Source organism: Pinus tabuliformis, chromosome 7, assembly GCF_031772625.1.
Source record: "Pinus tabuliformis cultivar Carrire ecotype Pingquan chromosome 7, CPIR1, whole genome shotgun sequence".
Lineage (NCBI taxonomy): Eukaryota > Viridiplantae > Streptophyta > Pinopsida > Pinales > Pinaceae > Pinus > Pinus tabuliformis.
The window spans coordinates 1,326,268,708-1,326,278,297 of record NC_142293.1 but is presented as its reverse complement, the minus strand read 5'-3'; the positions used below and the strand labels follow the sequence as shown (position 1 = coordinate 1,326,278,297).

General features: G+C 35.3%; 1 long non-coding RNA gene across 3 annotated transcripts; it reads right to left on the bottom strand.

The window, feature by feature from the left end:
* Nucleotides 1-2,123: 2,123 nt before the first annotated feature.
* On the bottom strand, nucleotides 2,124-7,387 carry LOC149252470 (uncharacterized). 3 transcript variants are annotated; one of them, XR_016266051.1, is made up of 3 exons: nucleotides 7,264-7,387; nucleotides 4,087-4,183; nucleotides 2,124-3,994 (listed from the first exon to the last, which is right to left on the bottom strand). It is a non-coding gene; the product is annotated as an uncharacterized LOC149252470 (long non-coding RNA). The 3 variants fall into 3 exon arrangements; XR_016266050.1 differs by lacking the exon at nucleotides 7,264-7,387 and having other exon boundaries at nucleotides 2,124-2,575; nucleotides 2,628-3,994; nucleotides 4,087-4,596; XR_016266049.1 differs by lacking the exon at nucleotides 7,264-7,387 and having other exon boundaries at nucleotides 4,087-4,605.
* Nucleotides 7,388-9,590: the final 2,203 nt, after the last annotated feature.

The window sequence follows — 9,590 nt, the reverse complement described above, 5'->3', positions numbered from 1 at the left end:
TACATATCTGCATCATGCTTCCAAGATTCACTCCCTCACTTTCGTATCTGAACCAAACTATTATCAATTATTAATTTATTTATATTTTTCCGCCCACAAAAGGCAGCTGTAAAGAACAAACAAACAGGGCAGCCCACTGATCACTGCTCCGATTCATTGGCATACCCATGTCATGGCAAATGGTCGTATCAAATAGTCGTTCAAGGTTCCATACCTTGACTAATAAATTCTGGTAAATAGCATGCAAATCCTTGTTAAATTTTAATCTAATTTACAATGTATTTATAAATTCTGGTAAATAGTATGTAAAATCTTATTAAATTTACAATGTATTCAGATGCTATCTTGGTGATTATCAAATAGTTATTTAAGGTTTCATAGATAACATGCAAATCCTTATTAAATTTTAACCCAATTTACATATACATTCTGGTAAATAGCATGCAAATCCTTATTTAATTTTCATCCAATATACAATGTATTTATAAAAATACGGTCTTATACGGTCTTGGTTGATTATTATTAGTGAGGTGTAGGGCAGTATTCAAATCAACGATATTTAAAATTATTTATACTTGCACATGAATAAATAACAAAATACCATGTATGCATATTTATTTTTATATTTAAAAATCAGATCAACCTTCAATATTAAGTGGCTTTATATTTTAATGTTATCTATAAATCATATAAAATAAATTGGATATGTTTTTTTTCATTTAAAATTGGATATTTGTTTTTCATTTAAAATTATGTTATATTCTGGTGACTGTAATGCAGTGTATATGGATATTTGTTTTTCATCTAAAATTATGTTATATTTTGGTGAGTGTAATATAGTGTGTATTTAGGTATGTTGAGTTCGAGTCAGTATTATTATTGATGTTGATATTAATAATTGTTATCAGAATTGAATTGACTATCTAACTGGTTAATTTGTGGAAATTAAATAAAAAAAAATAAAAAATAAAAAATAAAAATCAACCATTTAAATAAAAAAACATAAACATATATATTTATATACATCTAGACATTTGCTTCTGCATCTAACTGACTATATTTTAGTGTTGATTAAAAAAAATGGAAATTTGTTTATGCATCTAAAATTTTATTATATTTTGGTTAGTGTATTCCAATGTATATTGAAATATTGAGTCGTTAAGAGCATACAAAAGAAATTGGACATTTGTTTTTTGGTTAGTGTATTCAACTCTCAAGGTGTTGAGTTACAGTTGGTATTATCTACAATTCTAAATTTTATTATATTTTGATTAGTGTATTCCAATATATATTGGAATATTGAGTTACAGAGAGCATATAAAAGAAATTGGACATTTGTTTTTTGGTTAGTGTATCTTGGTTTTTTTTTGGACATTTTGAAATTGGACATTTGTTTTTTGGTTAGTGTATTTTAGTTTTTTGGACATTTGTTTTTTGGTTAGTGTATTCTAGTGTTGAGAGTTACAATTGGTATTATTGATACTTATATTAGTCAATGTTATTAAAATTGAATTGGTAATCGATTTAGTTGATTTCAAAATTGGGAAATGAGTTAAAACCAGAAAGAAAAAAAATTAGACCACATTGGTTAACTCAAGTTGTAATATTGGCTAACTCAAGTTGTAATATAAAACCATCGAATATTTGTATAAACACCAAATTGATATAAGAAACCCCCAAATTGTAATATAAAACCATTGAATATTTGCATAAATACGAAATTGATATATGAAACCTCCAAATTAATATATGAAACCCCTTATTTGTGCAACAAGAAACCTCTTCCGCACTGTGATTTAATTATTAAAGTTTATATCTCTTCCCCGCACTAATTTAATATTGATTTGATTATTAAAGTCTACAATAATATACATGACATACCCCTTGGATATAAATCTGTAACTTTAGGAGGAAATAAATATTGGAATGGGATTTGAATCTGTAACCTTTTAGATTTAACTCTGTAACTTTTAAAAGAGGAAATAAATATTGGACCTTTTAAGAGAAAATAAATACTGGAATGGGATTTGAGTCTCTAGCCTTTTAATAGGAAATAAATATTTTTAGCCATTAAACCCTGACTATTTGTGAGTACTAGTATATGCCAAAAATGAATTATCAAATAATAAAATGAATTATTAAACCCTTGAGTATTTGAATAGCTGTGTATTGCTACCAAGCAACTTGAAATTCTGTAACAAAAAATACATACTAATTTCCAAAAATGGAGGCCGAGGGCAACATATGCAACCCTCAATTTGGCAAGGTCTGGAAGCCCTAAACAATATAAGATAGAAGTCCGCGGAATGAAAGACGAGCGGTCCAACTGCTTTTTGCAACAATCTGGTGATACAACGTTAGATAAATCATTAGCTGGTGCAAAGAGGAATCAAATGCTTTTTGCAACAATCTGGTGATACAACGTTCGATAAATCATTAGCCGGTGCAAAGAGGAATCAAATGAGTCTCAGCAGTGGATAATATACGTTAGTTAAATCATTAGCCGGTGCAAAGAGGAATCAAATGAGTCTCAGCAGTGGATAATATTCTTCCTGATGGGAAGGCTTCTCAGAACCTTCTTCTCGCACTTGGATAATATTCTTCCTGATGGGAAGGCTTCTCAGAACCTTCTTCTCGCACTTGAAGTACAACTTCACCATCCACCTTTACTAGGTTTTGCTGCATCTGAGAAGATTCTGGGAATGTTTCTCTGATTCTTTTACAGGTGCTGACTGTGGATCCCCCACAGTTGGCAGTTGGCATTGACTCTGGGAATGTTTCTACAGGTGCTGACTGTGGATCCCAACAGTTGGCATTCCCTGACCATTTTCATCTTGCATATAATTACTGGCTTTTGTTTTGTTTTAGAAATTTCATTCTTTTCTTTTTGAAAAATGTTTGTACTCCTGACTCTGGGAATGTTTCTCTGATTCTTTTAGCATTTTTTGCATAGAATTACTGGCTTCTGTTTTGTTTTAGAAATTTCATTCTCTTTGAAAACTGTTCGTACTCCTGGTGTTTGTACTCCTGACTCTGGGAATGTTTCTCGTTTCTTTTAGCATTTCTTGCATAGAATTACTGGCTTCTGTTTTGTTTTAGAAATTTCATTCTCTTAGAATTACTGGCTTCTGTTTTCTTAGAAATTTCATTCTCTTTGAAAAAAACTGTTTGTACTCCTGACTCCGGGAATGTTTCTCCGATTCTTTTAAAAATTTCATTCTCTTTGAAAACTGTTTGTACTCTTGACTCTGGGAATGTTTCTCTGATTCTTTTAGCATTTCTTGCATAGAATTACTGCCTTCCGTTTTGTTTTAGAAATTTCATTGTGTTTGTACTCCTGACTATGGGAATGTTTCTCTGATTCTTTTAGCATTTCTTGCATAGAATTACTGGCTTCTGTTTTGTTTTAGAAATTTCATTCTCTTCGAAAACTGTTCGTACTCCTGGCTCTGGGAATGTACTCCTGACTTCTGTTTTTGTTTTAGAAATTTCATTCTCTTTGAAAACTGTTTGTACTCCTGACTCTGGGAATGTTTCTCTGATTCTTTTACAGATACTGACTGTGGATCCCCAACAGTTGGCATTCCCTGACCAGTTCATCTTGCATAGATTTACTGGCTTCTGTTTTGTTTTAGAAATCTCATTCTCCTGTCCCACCAAGACTGTTTGCACTCCTGTTCCTTCCAAGAAATGTTTGCACTCCTGTTCCTTCCTTTTCTTGGAGGGGCTTCAACTAGAGAGGCTGAAGCAATAGCCAACATCTTGAGAGGGAAAAATCTTTGGCAACAGTTGGCATTCCCTGACCATTTCATCTTTCCATAGATTTACTGGTTTCTGTTTTGTTTTAGAAATCTCATTCTCCTGTCCCACCAAGACTTTTTGCACTCCTGTTCCTTCCTTTTCTTGGAGGGGCTTCAACTAGAGAGGCTGAAGCAATAGCCAACATCATGAGAGGGAGAAATGTTTGGCACGGTGCCTTAAGAGACAGAATCATCTGCAATATGACTCCTAATGAATTAGTATCCCAATAAAATAACTAACAACATTATCATCAAAACAACGAGCAAGAAAAAACAATTCACATACAAAATATGTAGCAACCCACAAGCCTGTGCTTCAAGTGCACGTAATGCTACTTGGGCAGCCTTCGTCTCTGCTTCCTTTTTAGTGCTTGCAGCACCCCCTGTACGACTTCAACAGTACATATATAAGTTGGCGGGCATAGATAGGAAGTGGTAAACTATTCTTTTGTGTATACTCCCAAAGGCTGAAGCAGAGGCACCCTCTCATGCTGGCATCAGCATCAGAAAATAAAAAGCCAAGCATTGACATTACAGCATTGAAAGCAAGAGCTATGGCAAAGTTCCAATTACTCTTTTGTACAGAATGAGCATGCATCAATTCAAAAAAAATTACGAAAAAAGATAACTGCATTTCACTATTGAGCAAAGATTTTACATTTCTGCCTAACCATGGCATTTGACACAAATGGCAGCCTATGATCATTTACAGTAATTTAAGCACAAGTGTTGCACAAAAAAAATTACGAAAAAAAATAACTGCATTTCACTATTAAGCAAAGATTTTACATTTCCGCCTAACAATGGCATTTGACACAAATGGCTGCCTATGATCATTTACAGTGTAATTTAAAATTTTAAGCATGAGTGTTGCACCAGAGGAGCTAACCTTCTTGTCTAGAAGACCAGACAGAAAAATGTACCTTGTGCTTGTAAAAAAAAAGATAGAATAGCTACCTTATTAAGTGACAAAGAAAGAATGAATAACTATTTATTAAATGACAGAAACGGAATGATGGCTACTTTACTAAATGGCAAATATAGAATTATATTTTTGCTGCAAAAGCTTCCAGAAACACGTCCATTGGGACGACAACTCATAACAAGGGATTTCCAACTTAGATTCCATGTATGAGGGATATTTACTCAGCCAGATTTGCCTGGGACTTGCACCCCGTCATTGTCCATTTCCAGCATTGCCTTAGGGTGGAGCGGAGTGCAGTTAGAATGGAACGAACCAAAGTAAATTGCTCAACACTCCATCAATCTGACCAATGATCCAAGGCCCCATGACTAGTTTTTAAAACGAATAACTGCCATTTTAAGAAAAAGCAACCCACCTAGGAAAATCCTGGAGAAAACATGACGGATTTAAAAAATCGGCATCATAACAGAACAACAGTCTTTAGAACTAAAACTTTATGAACTGCATATGCATGCTTTGATAGATGAATCAGAGAGTAGAACCACCAAGGTAAAGACCAAAGTACAAGGATCAAGGATAATTCAGGCTTCAGCAATATCGGATAGCTGTGAAGGAGACACCTGAGGAAAAGAAACCAATCTTACAAAGTGAATTCAACCCTGACAAACATAAGGCTTATAGAAATGTATGCTCATTGATAGCTAGAAGTGTTAACCTGGGAGGTCGAAACAAAAAACCAATGGAAGAGCCGAAATAATTCTAATTTCCAGTATCTTTGAGGTGCTTGTAAACTTTCAAATACAAAAGAATAGAAGATTATTGTAGGCAGAGTTCAAACTCAAGAAACAAATCTGCCAAAAAAATCCATTGTAAACGACCTTAACATCAAACGTAACATGCTTCCAACACGAGAATGTAACCCAAAATTGAAGTTATTAAGAAAACCATTAAGGTGTACGCTTGAATGGGCCAACTCTAAGCACAGCTTGCAACTGCCCTAGATGGAACAATATTGGAAAGAACATTTGCAAATCGATTTAATGTTAAAAAAGGATAAGACTGTTCACCAGCATGCTTTCAAATTTTGTATTCTTAAAATTTCATATTACAAGTGTCATGAGTAGAAGCATTCTGAAACAAGAGAAACATAAGTTTGTCAACATGAATGTCAACAGCTTCCCGTATGTGAAATTTAACAAATAAAAGCACTATACACAAGGATAAATAATGGCATGTAGCAAAAAGCCTAGTTGATTTTCTAACAATTTTTATTGCACTTTATGAAGCCAGATGCATTCAACAAGACTGGGTGATGGTGGGTGTGATCCATCACTTTTCATTTATTGCACTTTATGAAGCCAGATGCAATCAACAAGACTGGGTGATGGTGGGTGCGATCCATCACTTTTCATGTATTTGAATGTGCACATGTGGTGTAACATTTGAATGTTGACAATTTTTATTGCACCTCAAGAACCAAGGCGAATTCTACAGTCTGGTTGAAGGTGGGTGTGATCCATCACTTTTCATATATGTGCATGTGCATCTATGGTGTAACATTTAGTTGAATTTAGACATATATGTACATGTGCATCTATGGTGTAACATTTCGTTGAATTTAGACAGTGCCTGGGTGTATGAAACAAGAAAAAAATATGCAAGACGATAAATAATTGCATGTATCAAAAATCCTAGTTGATTTTGCCATAATTTGTATTGCACCTAACGAAGCTAGGCACATTCTACAGTCTAGGCGGAGGCAGGTGAGATCCATCACTCGACAATGTATGTGCATAGGCCCATTCTACAGTCTAGGTGGAGACACGTGAGATCCATCACTCTACAATGTATGTGCATGTGTTGCCTGTATGTAACATTTCATTGAATTAGGCAGTGCGTTGGGAATATAGAATAGGGACATAAACCCATCGTCTAAACCTTCCTCTAATTACCATCTCGAGGTTGTGAAGATGGAGGATATGTATATCCACTTCACAAGTCTGCACAAATGGCCAATGTATCAAATAGTAAAGCTCAACAGTTGCAACCTTGAGCTTCACAGCTTCGAGGTTCAAGGTGCAAATCAGACCCGGGTTTATGTGTCTGTGCTAGTATTCAATAAAAGGAAACCCTAGGAATCTTGGGGGCTTGATTCCCCAGAAATATTGCATCCCTATTTCTCATATTTATGAATTCTACACGAAAGTCTCAAGCTTTTTAAAGATTTTGGAAAGCGAGTGAGATTCACTTCATGAAATATAATAAACCACTGCAAGTTATTTTAAGAGCCCAGTGGACTTGTCGTTTAATGGAAACTCAGAGTGATCGTTGTGAAGATGATCCAAGTTCAACTTCATTCAGCTGGCAAGCTGCGGTAAAAACTGTCTGAAAGCCCTGGAATTCTCCCAAAGCAGGAAGAAAACCCTGGAAATACCACAACGCAGCAAGCAGCTGTATTTGCAAGGCTGTGGAGAGTTAAAGATGAGGAATTTGCAGAGCATGAGTGCAAGTCTTAAAATGCAGGTACAGAGAACTTACCAGTGGATTAGGGACGAAACCCAAGTCTTCTAGAGCAATTTGCTACAGCATGCTCAGTATACCCACTCCATTCTTTTCAATTCTGCCCATTCCGTGTCGATAACTCTGCTCTGCATCATTTTCCCGCACCTTTGCCTCAACCATCTGTACAGAGAATAAATTAATTTTGCGGAAGAAAAAAACCAAAACAATGGCATTTTGTGTTATGAATAAAAACTTACACATTTACCCTGTGTCTATAACGTTCTTTCTTCAAAGGGCCATGGCACGATGGTGTTAAGAAGAAAAACATGCAAGCAGCAAAAACTTTCACACGTTCAGAATTCAAAACGCGCAGCGTGGGATGGAGAGGGTAATGGAATTTAGGATTGGGGTTTTGATGGAGGAGGCTACACAATAACAACGGCACATTGCGTGTGAATCACACCGAACACCACGAGCCAATTTAACAGCATCGCACTTTGCTTGCATTTACATTCTGCAGGTTCAAGGTACTGGTTTTTTGGAGCATTTTCCATTCCAACGAAAATTTCGATGACTGAGCTGTATGTACTCTTTGGGACTTACCCGATAAAGTTTACGCTTGCTCATTGTTGTTATGATTTTATGCAAATGCAAAAATTGGCAAAGATTTTCTGCCTATCGTATATCTTTTATTTCCTTGAATGCATTTATTTCAGAAACTTTGTTTATTTCCTAAAATAGCCAATTCAATATTGTTTTTACACAGTTATAAATTGTGTCTTCCTTCTTCTTTTTTTAAAAGTCTCTGAAATAGTTTAAGACATCTACAGTGAATGCCTTCCTTTTAAACTATTGATAGTAGCATGAATGAACGTTGATGGTCATATTGTTTATCTCAAGAATTGTATTGCACCAAACATAAAATATGGGCTTATTCTTCAGGAGTCCTCGAGCCCAAGACTGGGATATGCTGATATTTTTTCCCAATATTGTATTTCCATATTCTGTTCACTCTATAGTCAGTTATCGGTTCTCCTAAGAAAACGGCAGCGACAATGAAAGTCGTGTAGACAAAAATCCTTTTTATCAGAAGCCCCCTTCAACACGTCGTCGGTTGTCTTGGCCATTAGATCCACTATAAGATAAGTGAAAGGAAATTATTGAAACCCTGACCACCATGTAGACAAAAGGATTGAACCTTTCGACAAACATATTTTAATTTCTGTGCGCATTAAGTTGAAACTTGAAACTAGCATTGGGTTGCAATCATCAAGATAGCGTTTTTTTTAAATTGACATATGGATTTCGTCTCCAATACTTGGAAAAGGAGTAAGCTCATCGTGTCTTTGTCATTTCCACATATCAATTTCTGAGAAAGCGTAACCGAAAATACCATTATAGAAATGATTTCCCGAAGACAAATCACAACACCTAAAAGTCCTTTTAATGCCTCAGCTTAAAGAATGCATCGAGAATTCATGACTTTTTGTCTTTACTATGTCCATGACACCTGTCACTGAAATATATCTCCCAGTTTGCCACTTTCATGATTGTCCCGTGGATTCTTGACCCTAGTGGCAGAACCAAATAACAAATGTTTTGACTGTAACACAGTAGAATCAGGTGACACACTGACAGAATGCATTGCATATAAACTGTGAAGTTCCCTCAGACTGTTTGCTAATCCAAAATCAAAGATTTGTCATCATACAAATCGAATTTCAACAGGGAAGTGTCATCCCCAATTTGCTGGACGTTTCTGAAGAACTGTCCTTAAAAGAATTAGTGAAATCTCTTAAAACAATCCCAATTTTTGGAAATTGCTCATGTTAGAGTCAATTGGGGGTATTCTGCTAAAAACCCAGATCGCTGATTTTTGAAATTATGCTTCGTTTGCCCGAACTTGAGCCTGAAATTCATGGTCTGGAGATGCCTGCGTTTTCTGTGTATGTGATTTATGTTCTTGTTTACTTTGAAAACGAGCTGCAAAAGTTGCATTGGCCCCTCTTTTTTATAATCCATAGGATACATCTTCCTCATCTTAGCTCATTTACAGAGGTTAGTAATAATTTGTTTTGTATGTAACCAGATCAACTTCAAAACCCTTTTGTATCATTTCATCGTAAAGATAGAGAACCTCTTCTATTGCACCTTTCTGACAATGCCCGTGCATTAGTGTGTTGTATATGATGCAATCAAGAGCCAAACCTTTCTCCAACATTTCCTTAAAAAGTCCAGCAACTGCATGCATCAATATTTCCTGTTCTGCAAATGCCATCTATGAGAATATTGTAAGTAATAACATTGGGTGTGATTCATTTTCTCGCCATTTCTTCATGTAACTGCTATGCTTGTTGCACATT